General features: G+C 41.4%; 1 protein-coding gene and 1 long non-coding RNA gene across 10 annotated transcripts in view; one reads left to right on the top strand and one right to left on the bottom strand.

Moving 5' to 3' along the window:
* Positions 1-23,481, bottom strand: part of LOC309625419 — a 606,027-nt gene that overhangs the window by 297,906 nt on the left and 284,640 nt on the right. The gene's annotated exons all lie outside the window — the stretch shown is intronic.
* Positions 1-23,481, top strand: part of FRMD6 (FERM domain containing 6) — a 260,583-nt gene that overhangs the window by 132,837 nt on the left and 104,265 nt on the right. For 6 of the 9 annotated variants that reach the window (XM_082384835.1, XM_082384828.1, XM_082384834.1 and 3 more), the window contains one exon: positions 21,703-21,777. The gene's annotated coding sequence lies outside the window, so the exon portion shown is untranslated. Of the gene's footprint in view, positions 1-21,702; positions 21,778-23,481 lie in introns of those variants that run through there. The other 3 variants (XM_082384837.1, XM_082384833.1, XM_082384836.1) reach the window with 2 other exon arrangements.

The following is a 23,481-nucleotide window of genomic DNA, read 5'->3' as shown; positions in this document are numbered from 1 at the left end:
TGAGAAGGCTGAAGTCAGGGAAAACCAGGAGGGCAGAGGAAGGCAGTGCCTTTCCTTCCTTCATCTATAAAAATGTTGGCCCTGATGATCTCTTCCATCTCTCTGGCTCAGGACAAACTCTACAACTATCAATGTTCACTAGGCACCTTGTGGTAGGAGGTGCATTATGCATCCGGTTTAAAATTGACTGGGGCAACTGAGGCATTTCTCATGACGATCAAAGAAGGAATTGGCAGTGTCACTGAAGCACTGGTTCTAATCCTGACTGACAAAGAGACAACAGGGGTCATCTCTCACTTTCTTTTTCTCTTTTGTAAGCCTACTTAACTTATTTTTCTATTTTTCATTACCCGATAATACATGATTATCATAGTATTGTGAAAACTTCCAGAAATACGGGTTAAGCCAACATCTCTCTGGCATCTGGCCCCCTCCCCTAAGACAGCCCGTGTTAGCAGGCAGCGTATGGTCGTCCAGACTGTAGAATGTCTGGTGGAATTTTTTCCTGACACAAATGGTACCCACTGTATAAATTGTCTTATGACTTGCCTTTTCCCCCCTTAATTATACGTCTTAAAGGTCTTTTTATTAAGTGATTTTTTTAATCAAACAAGTCCATAAACTTCAAGGGGTGGGAGCTTTCCCCATTTCTGCCAAGTGCCACGCTGTGCTTGCGGTTTTGTCCGAAATTCCCGATCCTGGGCTCCTGCCTTTTCCCATCTGATGGTTACAACACTCGCTTTGCAGTGTCTCTGGGCTCCTGCCTGTCTGCTGCGGCCACGTGAAGGAAGCAGAGTCGTCTTACTGTAATTATTTGAGGTTCCGGGCAGTTTTCTGTGCATCAAATCCAGTAACACAAAACAGAAGAAAACCATTATGCCCCAAACCCAGCTATTTACTCCCTCCCACACAGTGTTTTCTGGGAAAGGGAGACTGCAGTCATCTGGGAAAAGGATCGGCCACCATCCTCAGCGAGGTCGCAGAGCCGTGATACCCAGCGAGCACTCTGGGCTCCCAGGAGAGCCAACCCCTGGCAAATGGGACCTTTTTCCAGGAACACTAGCCCAGTATTAGAGCCACGCAGATGTGACCAGACTTTTTTTCCCCCCAGATCCCGTTTCCATCACTTACTAGCTCTAGAACCTTGGGTTAGATACTTATCTGTACATCTCATCCTTATCATCTAGAAAATGGGTGTAGTAAAAATTACAGGGGGTTTCGTGAAGTGTAAGTGAGGGAATGCATGAAAAGTCCTTAACACAGGGTCTGGCATGTAGTAATTCCTCACGAAGTATTGCCTGCTGGCTGAGCTCTCCACTCCCCTTCCTTCTCTTCCAGTTCTTCTCGGCGGGTCCATCCGCTTGTGTCTGCCCAGCTCATCACCCTTTCCCGGTTCAGGCAAGCTCAAAATAGCTAGGAACCTGCCTGCTGCCCCAGCCTGGCCCTTCCCCTGGGGGGTGCCCCCTGGGATCTGCCGTCACTCAGCTTTTCCAAAACCCACAGAGCTAGTTACTACAGAGCCTCGCTCAACCCTGGGCCCAGCTACAGCTTATCTTCACTCCCTCACGCGTTCATCGTTCATTCTTTCAGTACACATGTACATTAGCACCTACTCTGTGCCAGGCACTATGAGAGGTGACAGAGGTAGAAAAAGACAAAGTCCCAGCTCTGAAGGAAGCCCAGTCTACTGGGGGTTACAGACCAATCAACTGGCCATTACAATGTGGGGTGACAAATCCATGCTCTGGTGGGAAGGTGTGTCCAGGCTGCTTCAAGGAGGGACGTGCACACCAGGCTTGGGTGCCTTCTCCAATTTCTGACAGTTTCTCTAACTCTCCCTTCCAAATCTCCTACTGAAGTTTTTTATGTCATCAGTTACATTCTTAATTCCCAAGTCTCCTTCCTTGTCCTGATTATTCTTTTTTCATAGTAGTTCTTAAAAAGTGAGTAGGAATCAGCCAGAAAAGTGTATTTGGACCAGGACAGAGTCTAACAACCTGAGCAGGAAACCTGGTTATGAATATCCCCACCTCCCAAGGTCAGGCTCTCTGTAACATCCAGGGAGACAAGGAACCAAGCTGATAAATGCAGTCATTCATTCCTTCATGCATTCAATCCAGTCAATTCGTTGCATCGATGTTATTGTTGTCTGGCGTTGCGGGTTATGGTTTGGGTGGTGAGGGCATGGTCTGTGCTTTCGAGAGTTCACTGTTGAGTGGAGGCGACTAGCATGTGAAGAGTTATAACACCAAGGGGGTAAGCACCACGTTCATCAGTGTATGGATTGATTAGGAAGCCACTGAGGAAGACACTGGGCTGGGGCTGCTGGCGGGGTGCCCACAGCAGAAGAGATGATTTTATTGTTGAGTCTTAAAGGATAAGAAGTAATTCACCAGGCAGAGAAGGGACAGAGGAAGTAGCAAAGGGGGAATGGCATTCCTGGCAGAGAGAAAGGCATATATTAAATCAAAGAGGTATTAAAGGGCTTATGGCCCTTGAGACTGGCGAGAAGTTCTCTGACCAGAACTCGGTGTTCACTGAGTCGGGGAGGATGGATGGGGAGACGACACTCGGAGCAGACGAGGCTCCGGAGAGGTCGGTGAGTCTGAACTGTGCAAAGCCTCGCCTGTCATGTTCTGGGGCTTTTTTCTGTTTCTTTTTTTTTTTTTTTTTTTTTTTTTTGTGGTTCTTAAACACTTATCATGGACCCTTTTGAAAATATGATGAAAATTACAGGCCTTCTCACCCCCCAAAATGCACATACACACAAAGTTTCAGGGCTTAAGGGATCTGAAACCCATTCCCATTCCTCTACTAAGGCAGCGGGGAAGCCCCTGACAATTTTAAGCAGGAATGTCCTGTTCAGATATCGGATTGAGTTCTGGCTCTTCCATTTCCAGCTGTGTGTGGTGGCAGCAGCCCTGAAGCCCACCTCGGGTTGCAGTGGCAATTGAGGTGGGCGGTTCTGTGCAAGCTTGGACATGTCCTCACGTTGGCAGTTGCGCCTCTGGTGACCCACACAAAGCCTCTGTCCCAGGGCAGCTCCTGACCTAGAGGCCTAGGGGAGAGGGGTATCCATGCATAAATGCCCCAACTTCCTTTTTTCCAGGTCACCGTCCTTACAATCACTTTCTTTCTTCCAGAAAATTCCAAAATATCTCATAAGCTGATGATTTGATAAACCTATCCCATTCTCTTTTTATACCTTTTTTTTAAAAGAAAGTCTTTAACGTATTGTGATTATCAGGAGGAAAAAGAAGTGCTTGTACTCAGTTGACAATGACTAATGAGACATCTGTTAAAAAATTTTTGTACTACTCAGAGTAAAAAGTTTAAAATATAAGCCTTTAAAATACATGTTTAAATTTAAAACAAATATCAAATAGGGGTTAAACATTGAAATAAATTAGAACCAGAATGGCTAAAATCCCTAAAACGGGGATTAAAGATGAAAACATTTAAAAATCACTTTTCATTGACCAAGTATAATGCCATGTGCTCAGAGTTCCACTACAACATTCTCTACAAAAGGCCAAATATTCGGAGTATGTGCTATGGTCCTAGGTTATGTAAAGAGGGAAATAGTGCTGAGTCCTAGTTTTGAAAAAGTGCGTCCTCCTCCTGGTCCCAGTGTTCGAGATGGTTCAACACTCTGCAGGACTAGGAGGCCAAGGGCTTCCAGGTTAACCCAGGTGTTTGTTTTTAAAGTGGTCAAGTCATTGAAAAGAAAATTGAGGAAAACGATTCATGGCTGTGACCTTGACTTTTCTATCAACCTATGGTTGTGGCATTGTGTAGAGAGAATTGGAGTCCCCAAATCCTCTGCTTGCCTAAATACAGACATATAGGAGAAAGTGGATTTGGGGCGTGAAGGTAGGAGAAGGTGCCGGGACAAAGAAAATTATTAAGAAGAAATCGAGTGTCTTTCTACTGCTTCTTGTCTCTGTGGTATAGGAAACTCACTTTTTGTGGTCTCTGAGCAGGATCTCCAGAGTCTGTCATGGCCAGGAATCTCCTGGGAGAGGGGCAAAAAGGGAGAAGGAGGCTAGGGAGGGGCGGAAAGGAAAACACAAATGGGAAATTTTAAGAACTTTTAAAATTTAAATTTTCTTAAAAGCTTTATGAGGTCTTATTTTGTTTCCATTGTTGTTGTTCTCTTTTGTTCTGTTTTGTCTAGTTTTACCAGAATTTCCCATAGAAATGTATAGAATGACCTGTAAAAAGAACTCCAGCACTAGGGAGAGAGGACTGCTTAAACATCTCATCAATTTATGGTTGGTTTCAGTGCCTTCTTCTGTGGCTTTCCAGGATATTGGAATCACCAGGGAGGCATTAAAAAGGATGGATGCTTGGGTCTGTCTCCTAGAGATTCTGATTTAGTCATGAGTGTGACCTGGACATCAGGATTTTGAAGATCTTTCCAAGTGATTCTAAAGTGCAACCAAGGTTGAGAACTACTGTTTTTAGTTACTATCTCTTATATATTACGTGAACACAAATCACCTGGGTTTCTAGTTAAAATGCAGATTTGAATTCAGTAGGTCTGGAGTGGGGCTCAAGAGTCTGCATTGCTAACAAGCTCCCAGGTGATGCAGATGCTGCTGGTCTGAGGCCAAGACTTTGAGAAACAATGGACCAGAGATCTCTGAGGTCCTTTTGAGGTATTATTCTACCAAGTTGTGGATTTCATGCTTTTATATATCACTCAGTTAGGACTCAAACAAGTCTGAGCATGATGGTATAAGTAGCTGATGGACTATTATGCAGCCATGAAAAGTTATGCTTATGAAGATTATATACTAATAATGGAGGAATGTTTATGTCATAATGGAAAATGAAAAAATGATGGCAGATTAAAATGTTATATGCTCACAAATATGTCAAACAGAGAAAAAGTGCGTCATTGTCATAATGTGGTTCTTCCCACTAAAACATTCTATTTCTCTGTGTAAAATACCATCTTCATGTCTGTTGAATAACTCAGGGAGCACCTCAAATTGTAAGTAGTCATATGAGACAGGGGAAAGATGGCTAGGGCAAGTACCAGGACAACTTCTTGTGTAATCTCACCAGGTAACTAGCTAGCGATGTGACCTTGGGCACATTGCTTAAATGCAGTGGGGCCTCATTTTTCCCTTTTGTAAAATGGGTATTAATAGAAATGCCTACTTCCTGGAACATCATAAAGATGAAATGAGATCGCAGGCACTCAATAAGTGATGACTCATATCTAAGCATCTTGATTTGCTCATCAGGGAATGAGAGAGTCGACTAGAAGATTTCTAAGGTTCCTCAAACTCTAACTTGTGAGGCTGGAGAGCTCTACTTTTGGAAGATTTATAGAAACAAGATTACTTGGAATTGCTCTGGGTGTCAAGTTCTTACAGTTCTTAGCACTGTACTAGGCAGCAAGGACAAAAAGTGAATAACTAAGAGGAGCTCACAGTCAAACAATTCAATACAGTATGATGTGTGCCATAATGGAGACGTATACAAAGTGCTTTGAGCGTCTCAAAGTGGATGTAGTAGAGATGGTGATAACGTGGGTCTTGAAAGGCAAGGGGAGGAAAAGGCATTCAGGCAGAGGGAAGCACATGTTCAAAGCCTTGGAGACATGAAAGAAGATTGTGTGTCTGGTGTGGCTGGAGTGTATATGGGTGGGGTGGGGGGTTGGGAAATAAGGATGAAATCTGGATTGAGACAGTTTATGGAGCACCTTTTTGGCTACAATGAGGACTTTATGACATACTCTTTGAACTAAGGAGTAATATAATCAGATTTGTGATTTTAAAATAAACTCTAACAGTGGTGAGGAAGATGATCTTGAAAAAGGGAGGCAGGTGGGAGGTTATGACAATAATCCAGGCAGGGATAACAGAGAAACACAAAAGGGTGTATTAGAAAGATTGATAGGCCTTAATGATTGTTTGCGTGTGCTGGCGTGGGCAGGGAATGAGAAGAGGAATTCGAAGATGCCTGTGACCCAGATAGAAAATCAGGAGGGCAAGGTTGGTGTGAGAAGTGCTACTATGGATACATTAGATGGAGAATCCACGAAGACAGGGCAGATTCGTGGATATGTGTCCCTCTAAGACTGGAAGAAGAGAGGTTACAGGATCTGTGTGCCAGTGGTGAAGTGACGGGTACGTCAATGTTTGTCTCCGGAAACACCAGCAGTGTTAGGGGTTTCCAAGGCAGCCTGTCTCTAATGTGGACCAAGGACAGCCTTACCAGCATCACAGACCCCTGGTGCTCTGTCAAGGCTCTGTCAAGGCCCACTGAGACAGAATCTGCAGGATGAGAGATGAGCATTTATATCTCAGCAAGTCTCTTTTTGCTCTAAGAAAAATAGCCCTTTAAATACTGATGAAAGCTATGGACACAGTACCATCCAACAGAAATATAATGTGAGCTAAGTAGGTAGTCTTGGTTTTTCTAGTAACCAGGTTTAAAAAAATAAAAATAATCAGGTAAGATTAATTTTAATAATATTTTTATTTAGTCAAATACATACAAATATTATAATTTCAACATTAATCAGTAAAATAATTATTAATGAGATATTTTGCATTTTTTTTTATCACTCTAAGTCTTTAAAATCCAGTAGGGATTTTAACACAGTACACTACAATTGAGGCTATAATATATCAGGCACTCAATAGCCATGTAGTAATGGCTACTGCACTAGACCGTGTAGTTACAAATACCTCCCACTCCCCTGCTTTGGAAAAAAATACATACACACAGAATTTTTCTAGAATTTCTAAGGATGCTCATAGCTTCTGAAGCATATCCATGTTTGGTTAAGAACTCTTGTTTTTCAGGTCTTTGAGTTTTTTGAGACTGATTCTGAAAATAGATGGCTTTCTTCAATATTGTGAGGTTAATTTTAAATATTATAGGCGTGTAGAATATAAAGTAAGGTACAGTGCAGAGTGATAAGAATTCATTCTTGCACATAAAAGAAAGGATTAAACAAAACTTATTATTTTAAAATTCTGCAGTGGACTGTCTACTCTAAAAGTTGGATTTTTACATTTTCACAGGACATACTATTGGTTGCAGACTTGATTTGTTAACTCTGTGGATATTGTTTCTAGGCTGGACAGAAACAAAGGCTTAAATGCAACACTTTCTAGGTGAATCATTTTAAACACGCTTTTTAATTCAGTGAATTTTAAAAATTGGTTTAGATGGTTTCCTTTCCCCTCATCGTGGTTATAGACATATTGCAGAGAAATGGCCTGAGACATCCCTCCTTTTCCAAACTCCTATGTGTAGTCGCTTTAAAGCAGCACCATTATAAAGGAGACTTCTTTCTGAGTCTCAGGCAGAAGTATTTTTAGAGAAAGCATCATGTTGTATTTGAAAGAATGACCCTTCCTGTAATTGGCCTGTTGGGATGATTTGGTTGTGGTCTCACATAATTACAGACCCGTGCCAAGGGTCTGAGGGCCATCAGCATATTTCCAAGCCCTCTAAATCAAGGTTATTTGGTTAATTGCTCACAGGTGTTTTCCTGTGCTTATGAATACACGCAGTCTATGAATTTTACAAAACTTGGCAGAAGGAAGGGCCGTGCGGCCAAGGAGTTTCTTAGATTTACTCAGCTGATTAATCAGGCAGGGTAGGGATTTGGCTATTCTGTTGAGGGAGCTAAGCGTTTGGAGTATGACTGAGAAGTAACCTGTATTTTTGAAGGAGCGTTTAAGAGGAAAACAAAAGGAAACAGAAACACTTCAGTAAGCTGCTGCCGGTGAGAGCTCAGAGTGGTGGCGTAGCCTATTCTGGCTGATGTGCAGAGCTGTATCAGCTCTGCCTCTGCAAAGAAATGGTGCTGGATTCTAAAAGTGGCCGTATCAGGGTATGAATTTTAATTTCTAAAACTGTGTCTAGAGTACAAGCCACACTGTTTATTCTTCTTTCTTCTGATTTCTCATGATCATTATTGTTTGGGCAATGGCCTTGGAAAGTGTGGAAATTCTGAGGAGAGGATTCCTATACTGGATTTGTTTAGAAATTCATCCTAAACAAGTGAATATGACATTATTCTGTGGCATAATGTGAAATCCAGGAGAATGTCTCAATAATTGCCCTAGGTCATTTCTATGATAGTTATTCACGGGAGAAAAGCATGGAGGCCTGGTTAAATGAAATTCACCTACAGTCAGTTAGACCACATCATTCTGCCCAAGAAGCTGGATAGAAAATTGTTTTGCAATTCATTTCAACAAGCGTAGGTGAATTCCTACAAAAAGCCAGGTGCCGATGTTAACAAAGATGAAAATGACATGATTTCTGTTCTCAAGTCTCTTACATTTGAGGGGAGAGGAGAGAAAACAAATAGAGAATGTCAATTGAAGGTACTACACGCTATGGAAGAGTCTTGATCCAGCCAGCGAATCTGGGACTCTTTCATGGAGGGTGTATGTAGCAGCTGGGCCCAATTATGAAAGATGAGGACGAGTCCAGCTAAGAAAGCCTGGTATTCAGGAAGAATATTACCAGCATACAAAGAACTAAGTGGAGAGTAGATGGGCATGAGGCTGGAAACAGAGAGGTGACAAGCTCCATGGATACCTTTTCAAAGATGAGAGAGACTTAATATTGCTTATAATCTAAAAGAAAAGATCCAGTAGAGGGGAAGAGATTAGAGCAGGTCCTGGAAGATCTTGGAAGATATGGGTATAAAGGACATAGTTTTCCTGAAATAGAGGGATGACTCAACCAGTAAGACCAGAGGGCAGGACAACAGGGTGGCGGCACATGTAGAGAAGCTTGTGAGCAGATAGGAATTTGAGATCTTTGGTGTTTACTGCCTCACATTTTCTGATGAAGTTGGAAAGTTCTCTGCTTTAAGGCAATGGTTCTAATCCTTAGCTGTACACTGGAATCATCTGGGGAGCTTTAAAAAAAAAAAAAAACTGATGCTTGGATCCACTGCCAGAGGATCTAATATAATCGGCCTGGGATGCGGCCTAGGCACTGGGATTTTTTAAAAGTCCTAGGGTGATTTTAATGGGTTGCCACAGTTGAGAACTCCTGGCTCAGACTAGAGTAAGGGGGCTGAGGAAAGTAGTGAAGAGGTCTAGAACAGCTGCTGAGGTCTGGAAAAGGGAGCTGAGGAGAAGCAAAATAATTGTGAGGCAATCTTAAAGCCAGGTGAGTCTTAAGATCATATCTGTATAAGAGCCCCAATCCACGCGGGCTGATTTCTTCCCCCAACGACAGTGTTACGTCAGCCAAGGAGGCTATTTGCGGGACTGGTCCCAAGGTGGGCTTTACACAGTCTCCAGGGAACAGAGGCGTGAGAAAGGGGTCAGGTCATTTCCTGCAGTTTAGGCTGGGCTTCGAAGAAAGCGAGGCAAGGAGCAGCCCAGCCCAATTCCACCACAATCCTATATTTCTACTAGTGGGAGTTCTTCTCAGCAGGAATTTAGACCAAAAAAACCAACAAGTAAACAACCCCGCTGGGAAAAGCCAGGGAACCGGACACTCCAGCACTTACATAACTAATTGCTGAATAACCTAGAGGTGAGTGTACACGCTTACTATAAATATGTGTGCCACTGCATGTCAGGAACTCATTTCATGCCCATCCCTATTTGAAAATCACCTTTCATGCCCGTGAAATAAAAAACCAGGATGTGGTTGATGGTGGGTATGGCTCTTCCATTTGTCATAGAAGGCTTGTCCCAGATCACAGGAGGGCTGTCTACTAGCCCCCTTTTTTCCCCTGGGGACGGGCAGCATCGCTCTCGCTAAGGCAGTGACCTATTATTGAACCATTTTGCATGTGCACAGTGAGTCATTGTTCTGGCAGAATTCCCCGCTCTCCACACACATTTTTACCCACCTTTGGAATGTGGGAACACTGACTATGTATATAATAGCCTGGCAGAAAAGTGGCTCTGCAGAGATTTTCCTACTGAACAGCAGGAGGGGAAGCCAGGAACAGGAGAAGGGAAGGGAAGAGGGAGGGTAGGGAGAGCAGTGGCAGGGGACATAGAGAGAAAGAGAAATTTCAAGAGGGACCAGAAACCATGTTACCATGTAGAAGAGTGAAATTAGAACACTCCCTAACACCGTACACAAAAATAAACTCAAAATGGATTAAAGACCTAAATGTAAGGCCAGACACTATAAAACTCTTAGAGGAAAACATAGGCAGAACCGTCTATTACATAAATCACAGCAAGATCTTTTTTGACCCATCTCCTAGAGTAATGGAAATAAAAACAAAAATAAACAAATGGGACCGAATGAAACTTCAAAGCTTTTACACAGCAAAGGAAACCATAAACAAGACAAAAAGACAACCCTCAGAATGGGAGAAAATATTTGCAAATGAAGCAACTGACAAAGGATTAATCTCCAAAATATACAAGCAGCTCATACAGCTCAATATCAAAAAAACAAACAACCCAATCCAAAAATGGTCAGAAGACCTAAATAGACACTTCTCCAAAGAAGATATACAGATTGCCAACAACACATGAAAAGATGCTCAACATCACTAATCATTAGAGAAATGCAAATCAAAACCACAATGAGGTATCACCTCACACGGATCAGAATGGCCATCATCAAAAAATCTACAAACAGTAAATGCTGGAGAGAGTGTGGAGAAAAGGGAACCCTCTTGCACTGTTGGTGGGAATGTAAATTGATACAGCCACTATGGAGAACAGTATGGAGGTTCCTTAAAAAACTAAAAATAGAACTACCATATGACCCAGCAATCCCACTACTGGGCATATACCCTGAGAAAACCATAATTCAAAAAGAGACATGTACCACAATATTCGTTGCAGCACTATTTACAATAGCCAGGACATGGAAGCAACCTGTGTCCATCGACAGATGAATGGATAAAGAAGATGTGGCACATATATATACAATGGAATATTACTCAGCCATAAAAAGAAATTGAGTTGTTTGTAGTGAGGTGGATGGACCTAGGGTCTGTCATACAGAGTGAAGTAAGTCAGAAAGAGAAAAAGAATACCATATGCTAACGCATATATATGGAATCTTAAAAAAAAAAACAAAAAACATGGTTCTGATGAACCTAGGGGCAGGACAGGAATAAAGATGCAGACATAGAGAATGGACTTGAGGACACGGGGAGGGGGAAGGGTAAGCTGGGACGAAGTGAGAGAGTGGCATTGACATATATACACTACCAAATGTAAAATAGATAGCTAGTGGGAAGCAGCTGCATAGCACAGGGAGATCAGCTCTGTGCTTTGTGACCACCTAGAGGGGTGGGATAGGGAGGGTGGGAGGGAGACGCAAGAGGGAGGGGATATGGGGATATATGTATACATATAGCTGATTCACTTTGTTATACAGCAGAAGCTAGCACAACATTGTAAAGCAATTGTACTCCAATAAAGATGTTAAAAGAAAAAAGAAAAGAAAAGAAATCATGCTACCTGCAGTATTCCTCACTAATGAGAACCCTGACTGAGTAAAGCTCAATGTCAGTGAGATAACCAACATGAATACGTATGTAAAAAACATTTAACATGATGCACATATATATATATATATGTTTAAGACCCTGGGCAAGTTACCTAACCTCCATTTTCTCAAAGAAAAGAGATATTACCTACCTCACAGGGTTGTTATAGGGATTAAATGAGTTAATATTATTGGAGCACTCCTGGAACATCATAAGACAACAATAAATGGTAATCATTGCTGTTGTTAATATGTTTTTTCTATGTATTAGGCAGCTCTGAACTTGAGGGTGTTAAGTCACCTTTCCTAACTTATTTTTTTTCTTGAAACCTGTTTTTTACTATCTGTAAAAGGGGGATAAAATCATCTGGTCAATAGGTACATACATTTAAGGGAATTAGAATGCTCATGCACCTTAAAGTAAAATAAAACATGCAGTGTACAAATGCATTATAATGACGATCTGTTTATTCACAAATAGTTATTGAACATTTATTATATGCCTGCACTGAGCCAGGACACGCATGATGTCTGCCCACATAGGGCTTAAAGTCTGCAGGAGAAGCTAGACCTTATATATGATAGAATAATACAATATAGTATATGTTTTATAATATGTATTATATTATAAAAATTTACAATTGTGGTGAGGGTTCTGAAAGAGAAGAACCAGTTGTTATGTTTGAGCATTACAATGGGAACTATGTTAGTCTGGGTACAAACCTTTGCTGAGGATTGATGTTTAGTTAAGACCTGCCTGATAAAGAAAGTAGAGATGGGGGTGGAGGTGGAGGGGAGGAGGAGGAAATGTTCCAGATCAGTTTACACACCAAAAGAAGAGTAAAGGCAGCTAGGGTTTAGGGAGCCAAGGGGAAAATGGCAAGAGATCTAGACCTGCATTAAGGAATCTGGAACCAAAGCACAACTTGCTCCTGTTTACTTCTCTAAAAGGTCACCATGGTTGTTGGGAGCAGAACAGATTGGAGAGAGGCAAGGGTGGAAGAAGAGAGACCAGGTGGAAGGCAAAGAATTGATGGTGGCCTGGGAAGACTGGAGTAAATGGAGACGAGAAGCAAATTAGGCAGAGTTGAAATATATTGTGGAAGTGAAATTGGCAGGACTTGGTGAATGGATTGAATGTTAAGGGTGAGGGCTGAGAGGTGCCGAGAATGGGTCTCCGGTTTCTAGCCTGAGATGCTGGCTAGATGGTGCAGCCACCAATGGAAATGAGGAAGTCTGTTGGAGGAACAGATCTGGTGGGGAAGATGATTAGTACTTGTGGTTTGTTTTCAAAATCATTTCATTGAAATGCAAATTATTGTAATCCATTGCAATCAGTAAAGAATTATAATACAATTATGATGTATATTTTATGAAAAACTGACAAAGTTTCATCTGATATATATATATAGTTATCATAGTAAGGCAATCTGGATGATTCTTGGACTCCCTATGTTTGAAGAACCTCAAGTAATTGGTTGTGAGGCAAAACGTATGATCGGTCATCTGGTGTTTTAGTACCCCCTTGACTGTTATTCTGGAATCATTTAAAGTTAAAGATTACAGCTCTGTGCACAAAACAGAAATTTCTCATGACAGAAGTTCTGTACTAAAACTTCCTGGTCTTGATTATCTATAAAATGAAGAGTCTTCTTGTATTTATATTAAAAGATGAATATTCATAGTATCTATACGAAAGCTGAGCAACATGAAGGAGCCCTTATCTTTCATATGTGCACAGGAGGCCAAGGCTCAACAAGTGACCGACTGATACAGTATCCCTTCCACAAGCTGTGACTGTGAGTGACTGTTTATTAACTCGCACAGTTGAGCTTTGAGGTACAAGGAGGAAAAGGAGGAGGAGGAAGAGAAAAGAAAGAGAAGAATAAGGAAGACAAATAGGGAAGGGGGAGGGAGAGAGGAGGAATGGAAAGTAGGGAGAGAGGGAGGGAGGAAGGGAGAGAAGGAAGGAAGGAAGGGAAAGGAGAAAGAAAAAAGAAAAGAAAAAATAAGAGAAAATCTTGACTTTCACTTCTATCTGATGCCAGTACATAAAGAAAAAATACCATTTGGAAGAGTTATCATAAACATGACAAGAAAGATTTCTTCCCAAATATGCCATAAAACAAACCTCCCTACCATCACTACCTTGCTAACTACTCTTAAAGCGCCAGAGACAGATGGGGAGTCAGAGAATATTCCAGACTCAGAGCATAAAGGTTTATAGCTAATGCACAGTTTATGACTGGAGCCTAGGACACAGATCAGTCCAGATGTTTGGGGAGTTCATACTTTCCAACAGCTGGTCCCCGTACCTACCAAAATTACATCAGCAACTTTGTATACTTTTCAGAAAGTCTGAAATATCTCATCAGCTGGATTCCACATGCTTTCTTTAGGGATACAACATTACTCCATGAAAACAAGTGAAAAGAAAGACGAACTTGAGAAAAATAGACAAGGCCTTTGCTTGTGACAACTGTATTTAATTTGCCCCAGAAGACAAACAGATATTTCCCCTGTAGTCAATAGTGTCACCCATGCCCTTTGCGCTTTCAGTGGTGACTGGTAAATAGCTATGTGATTGGGCAGGTTAATTCACCTTTATGAGCCCCAAGTCCCTCATTGTAAAGCAAAGCGCCTGAACTAAATGGTCTCCATGAGATTTCTTCCAGGTCTTCCTTCGACTTTAACTTGCCTCCCTGGGAACACTGTGTTTAAACCCCATGGGAATTGGCTTAACTTGCTCTGTGGAGGTCATCCAAACCTGATTTCCACTCAGCTTGTCCTGTGACTTCTACTTTTAAGTTGGCCTGGGAACTTCTCCTCTAAAATTTACAACTGGATGAAATAAATCCATCAAGGGCGGCTAATTAGCATGAATATAGTTGCCAGCACTAACTTATGAAGGAAGTTCTGTGAGGATAAAGGGAAATGATTCACCTCAGGCACAAGAAAAGTTCCACTGATTTGGCACACGGTGGGGGATTGGGTGCCAGGACATAGGGCAGAGGGGTGATTACTAGGTCTTTTTCCCTGAGAAAGGCAGGATTCCAAAGTGGAAAGGGATAAAAGAGACCCTGTGTCCCTGTATTTAGGATGAAGTTAGACTTCACCGGTCAGACATTTGCCTGGGCCCATGAGGTCAGGGCTTCTGCAGCCAGCAGCTGGGAGACATTGTCTTCACTTCTAGGGATGTCACCTTCCCAGGAAGCCTTGCCCACACCACCAGCCTTTCTCTAGCTGGATTTCTCCAGCTTGCTGAGCAGTAACTGTCCAGCCCCAGCAAGATCTGGCAAGACAAGGTGAGACACAGACCCAGGCCATGGCCACTGTCACTCCCATCGGCCTCAGCAATTTTCCAAGGGCTCCCACTGAACATGAGTGACCACAGCTGCTATGGGCCAACGTCTGCAAGCCGTGTCCCAGACATATTGTTGGTTGCAAGCCGGCCTCAGCCTTAGAGAGCTGGGCAGTGCACCCACGAGTTCTGACTTTCCCAGAGAGAGTTCCCAAGTAGGAAGTAGTAAATTCAGGGAGAAGCAGGATCCGGGCCAGCTGACTTGCCAGTTTGCTGATAGAATCAACTTTGCTGCAATGGGGCTTTCACATCGCCACATTCCAGCACTGTAGTATAATTACTTTAAACACAAAGTGGCATCTAACCATGCCACTGTTTATGTGCCCAAATCAGCACTCAGAGGAAACTTTTTGATGTTACCTCGACATTGCATGTGACTTTGGCAGGGAAAATAAGCCTGGTTATTTGCGCTTGACGTCTGACTCAAAGGCTCTGAAGTGGTGTGTTGGATCTGGTAGCCTGCCCACAACGGAGCTGTGTTGTCGTTCTTACTGGTCCAGCCTGCAAACCAGCTTCACATGGGGGCAGAGATTTCCTGCCTTGCTTGTCTTTCTCTAATAGCAATGAACTGACACAGTGTGACCCACCAAGGCCAAGCTATTGCCAGGATAACACTTCTTAACTCCACCAGCACATTCAGACGCAGTGTTTCACCCAAAGGGTAGGCACCGACCTATCTTTTTAACTAGGCCTGAATGTCCTGCTGCTTCACCCTGTAGGCTGTTCAAGAAGGTGGGTGGATCTTCATGAAAGCATAACCGAGAGAACTAAAGCTACTGGATTAGATGGTGTTACTTACAGATTCTTGGATGTCTAAATGAAAGAGGCCTTACACACCTCTGACAAATTTTTTAAAGTGTGAATTTATATAATATCAAAACGATGACTCTTAAGAAGAGTCCTTCCTTGCAACGCACAATAAGTAGGTCAATGTGATTAAGACTTTAAGACTGGGAAACTGGGATTCTACCAGACCTACTTGGGGCAGAAAGGCAATGAAGATGCTAAAGTCAGAACTGAAAGCTCCCACCTGGGACCAGCTTGTGTGGTCACAGAGGTGTCCAACATAAATAGGGTGACCATACACTTTATAAGGCAAACCAGGACTGTTTTTTCAGAAAGAAAAGGAAATTATTAAAATTTAAACCTGGACCCATATCTCACATCACTCACAAAAATTAACTTGAAATGGATTAAAGACTTAAATGTAAGATCTGAAACCATGGAACTCCCGGAAGAAAACGCTGGAACACTGAAACTCTTTGACATGGGTCTTGGTAATGATTTTTTGGATTTGACACCTGAAGCACAAGCAACAAAATAAAAAATAAACAAGGGGGCTACGTCAAACTAAACAGCTTCTGCATAGCCATCAACAAAATGAAAAGGCAACCTAAAAATTCAAAAAAAAAATTGCAAACCATATATCTGATAAGGGGTTAATGTCCAAAGCATATAAAGAACTCAAAACCCCAAATAACCCGATTTAAAAATAGGGAAAGGACCGGAATAAACATTTCTCCAAAGAAGATCTATGAAATGCCAACAGGTGCATGAAAAGATGCTCAACACCACTAGCCATCAGGGAAATGCAAATTAAAGCCACAATGAGATATCACCTCACATCTGTTAGAATGGCCATCATCAAAAAGACAAGATATACAAGTGCTGGTGTGGATGCGGAGAAAAGGAAACCCTTGTTCACTGTTGGTGCACAATGTAAATTGGTGTAGCCACTGTGGAAAACAGCATGGAGGATCCTCAAAAAATTAAAAACAGATCTACCATATATGATTCAGTAATTCCCCTTCTGGGAATATATCTAAAGGTAACAAAAACACTAACTCAAAAAGATATCTGCACCCCTGTGTTCATAGTAGCATTATTTACAATAGCCAAGACATAGAAACAACCTAAGTGCCCATCGATGTATGAATGGATAAAGAAGTTGTGGTATATATATATATATATATATATATATATATATATACACACAATGGAATGTTATGCGGCTACAAAAATTGAAGAAATCCTAACATTCGTGACAACGTGGAAGGACCTGGAAGGCATTATGTTAAGTGAAATAAGTTAGAGAAAGACAAATACTGTATGATCTCACTTATATGTGGAATCTGAAAACAGCAACAACAACAAATCAAACTTAGAGAAAAAGAGATCAGGCTTGTGGTCACGGGGAGGGGGACTTGGAGGAAGGTGGTCAAAAGATACAAAGTTCCAGTTATAAGATGAACAAGTTCTAAGAACTGTAATGTGCAACATGATGACTACAGCTAACACCGCTGCCTGTTATATAGAAAAGTTGTTATAAGAAGATCCTAAGAGTTCTCATCACAAGGAGAAGTATTTTTTTTTCCTTTATGATTTTCTTCCTCCTTTTCTCTTTATTGTAGCTAGAGGAGAAGATGGATGTTAGCTGAACCTATTGTGGTAATCATTTCACAATTTATGTAAATCAAACCATCATGCTGTAAGCCTTAAACTTATACAGCCATGTATGTCAATTATTTCTCAATAAAACTGGAAAAAAAACGTAAACAAGAATAACAGGCATTACCTGGGACTTTCTAGCAAACCAGGACGTACATCCAAGTCATTCTCCAGCAGCCTTTATCAGTGGTACTGCATCTGGGTGAACCATGAGGCCAATGAAGCATAAGCTTCGAGTCCCTCACTTGCATTGGTCCCTGTGAGTGCTGGGAGTGGACCGAGCCTGTAGCGTTGCAGGTGTGAAGGGAAAGCCAGACACAATCTGGAAGCGTCTCTATGGAAGCAATGCTGGTAACTCCCCTAAAGATATTTTAGGAAAAGTCCCAGATCTCCGAGGCTTCAGTTACCTGTTATGATTTCTTTCCTAAATCATTATTCATTTCTGTACTTAATTTTGCATAATACACAATTTTTTTCTTCAAGAGTATCCCCCTTTCCACCCCTTCACCTCCACCCAAGTTATCTAAGCCTCAGGTTTCATACCTCGTGCTAAGGGCACCTGCTTAGGTGGGGCAGTCTGGGGAGAGAAGTAGGGATCAACATCATCCCACAGGGTGCAAATAGGCTATTTCTTACCCTCACCACGTTTATACTAATGAAATTAGGATAAAATGATCATTAAGGGCAGCTCAAGAGAAGAAAATCAATCTCCCAGGTGGAGCTGAGGGTCACAGCTGATAGAAAAGGGGTAGCAGTAGTCTTGACTCCTAATCCTTAGTTATAGGAAGAAATACAGAAGAAAATGATTTATCGTATGTTTGTGAGCTTCAAGTCTTTTTATAGTCCCCATTAGTAGAGTTATTTCTCGCCCTAGAGCTTCACTCAGAGTCAGTCCCTGACCCGGCTTCTGGGTTGCTGCCCAACCCCCAGCTCACACAAGCTCTGTTCCTGTTCCAGGGTATTTGCTCCTATTCACAGTACCCTAAAGATTCATCCCAAACCAAGCTTTGGGAATCCTTCAATCTAATTCTTTCTCTGCACTGACTTATTTTGTGGCTCTGCCATTTGTCACAAGATCCTCAGTTTTCTTGGATGTGCAATGAAAGTAAATAATGCCAGCAGCTCCTTGAAAAAAATAGATCAAAATTTAAAGTCAGCTGACCTCTATGTGTTAAAGCAACACCTTAGGTGCATGGAGTATGAGAAAAGAATAGGTGATTGTTAAAACAACACAAAAATGATCTTGATGGACTTCCTGATCATACTTCAAGAAATGAAGTGAGATACTCTTGTTTTATCACCAGCTGGATACATTGCAGAATCTTTGCCCCAAGGAGTTAGGCATTTTGAACCAGTCTGCCATCATGTTTCCTGACTGCCAATCAAGGAAATGTTCTTTTGGGCTCCTGAATTCCACAGATCCAAACACTCAAATTGATTAGATTGTGAAAACTAGAGGCTGGCTGGTGACTCTGAAAGCTATAATTCTGCACATCTCTCAGCCCTCTTCCAGCTCTGTCATCTTTCATATTTTTACAAAGGTCATGCACATTTTCTCATGCCTCTGGACATGCTGTTTTTCCAGTTAGAATGCCTCTTTACAACTTCTCCATCTGGGCCACTCCTCCTTCCTTCACAGTTTCCCTGTTTCCAGGAAGATTTCCTGAGCACTGCTGCCCTCCGCCCATCACCATTAGCACTTAGTTCCTGAACACATCATAGGGCTCTACACTGCATTTATTATCTGTCTACTCCACTGGACCAGGAGCAATCTGGGTGTAAGGACTGTGTTTACTATAGTTGTAGTAGACAGTCAGTAAATGTTGAATAAATGAGCAAATGAATGAAAGCAAGAAGGTATTGTAGATCATTAATAAGGCATGAACTGTGATTTAGTGACTCTGGAAATAGATTCAAAGAATTTCCTATGAACCTTATTTTGATGTTTCCCAACTTAAGAGACTGTAGCCCTTTTTTGGGAACACCGTATGGGCAAAATATTCACAGATTTGGATAAAAGAAAATTTCAACGGTCTGGGAGACTTTGAGTGATATATAAAAGGGTAATTTGGACTCTCTTTCCTGGCTTTTAATATCGTTGGCCTCCTAAAAGCAAGATGGATTTGTAGGGTGAGTGTGTATGGTGTATTATCCCACAATGGAATATATGTCTCTCCCATTGCTCTGTAGTTTTAAAACAGCCTCTGCTAGGCACAGCTTAGCCAGTGAATGCGAGCAGAGTCCGAAGCTGCTTCTGTCCAGCCTCAAGAGCCCCGAGGGATGTTTTTCACTTGCCCTTCTAAACTGCAGCACTGAGATAGCTAAACATCAGCACCAAATATTTTATGCTCAGCAAGTTAGTAAAATGAATTTTTAAAGTCCAAATTAGAGCCAAGGGAGCTTGGGAAAATTTGTCTGGAAGCCTAACTTGCTTTGTTAAAACTCACTAACAGAATTGCTCACCCCAATCTTGCACAAATTAAAAACTGTGTAATTATACACATTGGAAAGTTTTCAAGTTGTCCAGGTAGTAGGAAAATCGTAATGACAATAATTACATTGTATCTAGAAACTATGCTTGAAGACTATAAAGACAGTTAAAGCTATTTCTCTTGTTTCACTAAAAGATGCCAACACTGTTGTAATTTTAAAACCACGTCATTTACTGCCCACCGTGTCTCCAGCATAGAATGAGCTGTGAAATAGGTATAGGGATATGGGAGTGAAGCAGGGCAGTTTGGGGGCACTTTCATTACCAAAATCGGTACTTGAAACACTTGGTATCATACCTCCAACAATCTGCATATTTAGAATGGGATGAGTTTGTCTGTGTTGGGAGAGGTGGTGATATATTTTTTCCCATTTAGCAGAAACTAATTCAGAAGAAGTTCAGTAATTTCTACTGTTGCATTTTCAGAGAAGAAATGACTGAAACTGAAAACAGAACCCAGAAATTCTGATTTCTAAACCCATATTTGTCCCATGACCTTTCTGGGATTCCCCTGACTTTTTTTTTTCTTTTTTCCCTGAATGATGGCAAAAAGTAGACAAAGCTCTACCCATGACAGGATGCAGTACCTGGATAACTATTCCCTGGACCCAGACGTAACTTCTTTAGTGTCATAATGAACTGCCGTAGGATAAATCACTCTAGCGTTTGAGTCTTTTTGCTCCCTGGCACAAGCCCCATCACACCAACTGGGTAGGTGTCCTCACCGTTCTGGGATTCGGCATGCTCATTCCTAGTTCCAAGGATGCTCTTCCCTCTCTTCTCTGCTCATCCAAACTGTGTCTTCTGTCAGGTTCAGCGAGGCCTCACGTCATTCGAGGAGGCTCCCCGCTATTCTCATCAGCTCATAACTGGGTCCCTCTCTAAATTCCTCTAGCACTTACTGTCTGAATCATTCTTCTTAGAATTTCATTCTCTTCTCCTCTCTTTACTGAATTGTGAGCTTCTGGAGAGCAAGGTCCATGTCTTACTTTGGAGGATTCTCATTTCCTACACTTGGTAGGCATTAAATAGGCAACTTATAAATGGTTGTTCAAGCAGCCCACCAAATCATCTAATCCTTAGTGGTACTCCAAGGCTTGATGAAGAATGAGAAAGCATGATGGAAAGCACATGAATTTCGAGTCAGACAGAATTTTTTAATCTCCCTCTGTTCTGTTTTTTTCTTTTTTTCCCCTGTAAACAGGAATAAGAAGACCTAACTTGCCAAGTTGTGTGGATTAGAAATACTGTGAAATGCCAAGTACAGTGCCTTCTATATAGTAGGCTCTCAATAAATGGAAGCTGTTATTGGTTATGTACCAAGATCTGGAAAATAAGGATTCTATTTTGTATTCGTTTGCCAAACAGATGAAAGAGTTTTGAGATTTCTCTTACTGAGGGAAAATAAAAATTATTGAGTAATATTGTTTGAACTCATGATCAGAGAAGTCTGTAGGGAAAATGGAAAAGGTTGCAGCATGTTACAGGCTGTGTGAATATTTTTTTTACTTACCAGCATCAGGCTCAGAACTGGGGTTTTCTGCAGTGAATATAGCAGGAGTCACATCTTCACAATGAAAGGTTTTAAAGCATATTCCTCTGCAAATCATTCACTCTGTTCTCAGGATTTGTCAGTCTTCTCTGCTACTCTTGCCTGATGTCAGATTAAGAAGATAAACAATTCTGAAACACACCAAAGGGAGATTTTAAAGGAATTTGAGATGCAATGATTTACCTTCAGTCAAATGACTAGTTTTAATTACTTAAAATGTGTGCATATATCCACCGTGTGATAACGTTCTTGATCCATAATCTCCTGTCTTTTCCTCAGTGGAACGGATGCCAAAATCTTTTGCATTGAATGTAAACCAAAGTTGCTACTTAATTTGTTCTAATGACCTGGTAACCTGAACACAAATGGTCCTTTTATTTTCAGCCACTCCAGTGATTTTCAGCAAATGAAGAGTCTGAAATGTTCTGGCTGTCTGGAGAACCTATAGCTGAAAGTCAGGTGAGTACCCTAGAAGAAGAGAGTCCTGTTCAGGAGAGTCTTACAACCTGGTGAACAATTTATAAAACACTGAAGAGGAGGCCCGCACGGCTCAAGAACAGAAATCTATAGAGGACCGACTTGATGCCTATTCTTGAGTGAGTCATATGTCCTTGGCCCCTTGTGGCGTCTCCATTTGTAAAAATGAGGGTGACAATTTTTACAAGATATTATCATGAGGTCTACTTGGATGTATAATGTAGTGACTGAGGGCTCTGGCTTTGGAGTTGGAAAGACCTGGACTTGAATCTTGGTTGTACTAGCTATCAACGGCCACTTTGAGCAGAGAACCTCTTTATGTCTTACTTTCCTCATTTGTAAAATTGGGGTAATTATTGTTCCTATCTCATAGGGTCATTATGAAGATTAAATAAGGTGCGTAGAACATCACAGGAACTCAATAATTATTAGCTATTATTTGTGGAGTACTCTAAGCTTCTTATGGAAAAAAAAAAGCCATATAATTCAAAATCCAAACTATTCAATTGGCAGATAGGTTTGGGAGGGCATTTTTAATTTTAAGTAGATTTAAATAGGCTTCCACTTTAAATAAGTACTGTATGCCAAATTATCTCATATTTTCTGTGTGAAATGCACACAATTTCTGATTTCTTTTATATACCTGTAGAAATTTTTTATATGCCTGATTATTTTTCATAGACCTGTAGAATTACAACCATCAAGATTAGGAGTGCATCACTTTCATCTGCGTAACACTGCTCCCTCGTGATAATTTTCCCGTGAAATACTGGAACTGGATGAAGTAAAAGGGAGAATTATTAAATTATCAAGTCCTGAACTAGTCAAACTTCACTATTTTTTGAGATTCTCAGCCACATTCACTTCTTCAATAATGTAAATTGCAAATTAATAATCTTAGCTTCTTAGGTATATGTTTGTAGATGAGACCTAGAAAGAAGTTTGATAAGTAACTGAAAAATAATAATTGGAAGATAGGGTTTTCCTTGGTTTGGACTGTTACATACAGGGGTTAAGACAGTTCAGAGGATCTAGCCAGATAGGACACCCTGGTGCGCAGATGACTGAGGGACTAATAGATGGAGAAGCACAGCTCAGAGGAAGTTGGAAATCGAAAAGCAGGAGTGGGATAGGGTGGGGCAAAGAGAGACTGCTGGCCAAGATAGGAAGTGGCAGGATGCGCATACTGGGAGCTGGTTTGCCAAAGATCAGGCCATGCAGGTGTGTGCTACCACCCCCATTCCTGACATCAATGTACAGAAGTAGTTCCGGTCTGCTTATCTGCCCTCTGCACCTTCTCTTCTGTGGCTGACATCACCCAATCCTGCTTCCCTCCTCTGCTCACAGCTTACCCAGTTGGAAAGTTGGAGCATTGGGGTTGTTTACTGTTAGAATCAGAGAATAATGAATATGTGAGCTGGAAGACAGATGTGTCCCTATTTCTAAGAATACACCCTGATTTTCATATTCTCCACAACCTCTGAATGTTACTTTTGATAAGGAGATCACTTCATGAATTGCATAACAATAAGCATTCTTTTTAAACAGTTTTATTGACGTATAATTGATATATCATCTATTTTCAATGTACAATGTAATGACTTTTTAATAAATTCATAGAGTTGTGTAATCATCACCACAATCCAGTTTGAGAACATTTCCAACATCCCCAAAAGATCTCTTATG

This window comes from Balaenoptera borealis, assembly GCF_965194805.1.
Source record: "Balaenoptera borealis genome assembly, chromosome: 3".
In the NCBI taxonomy this organism is placed as follows: Eukaryota; Metazoa; Chordata; class Mammalia; order Artiodactyla; family Balaenopteridae; genus Balaenoptera; species Balaenoptera borealis.
This window is presented reverse-complemented; position numbering and strand designations above follow the sequence as displayed.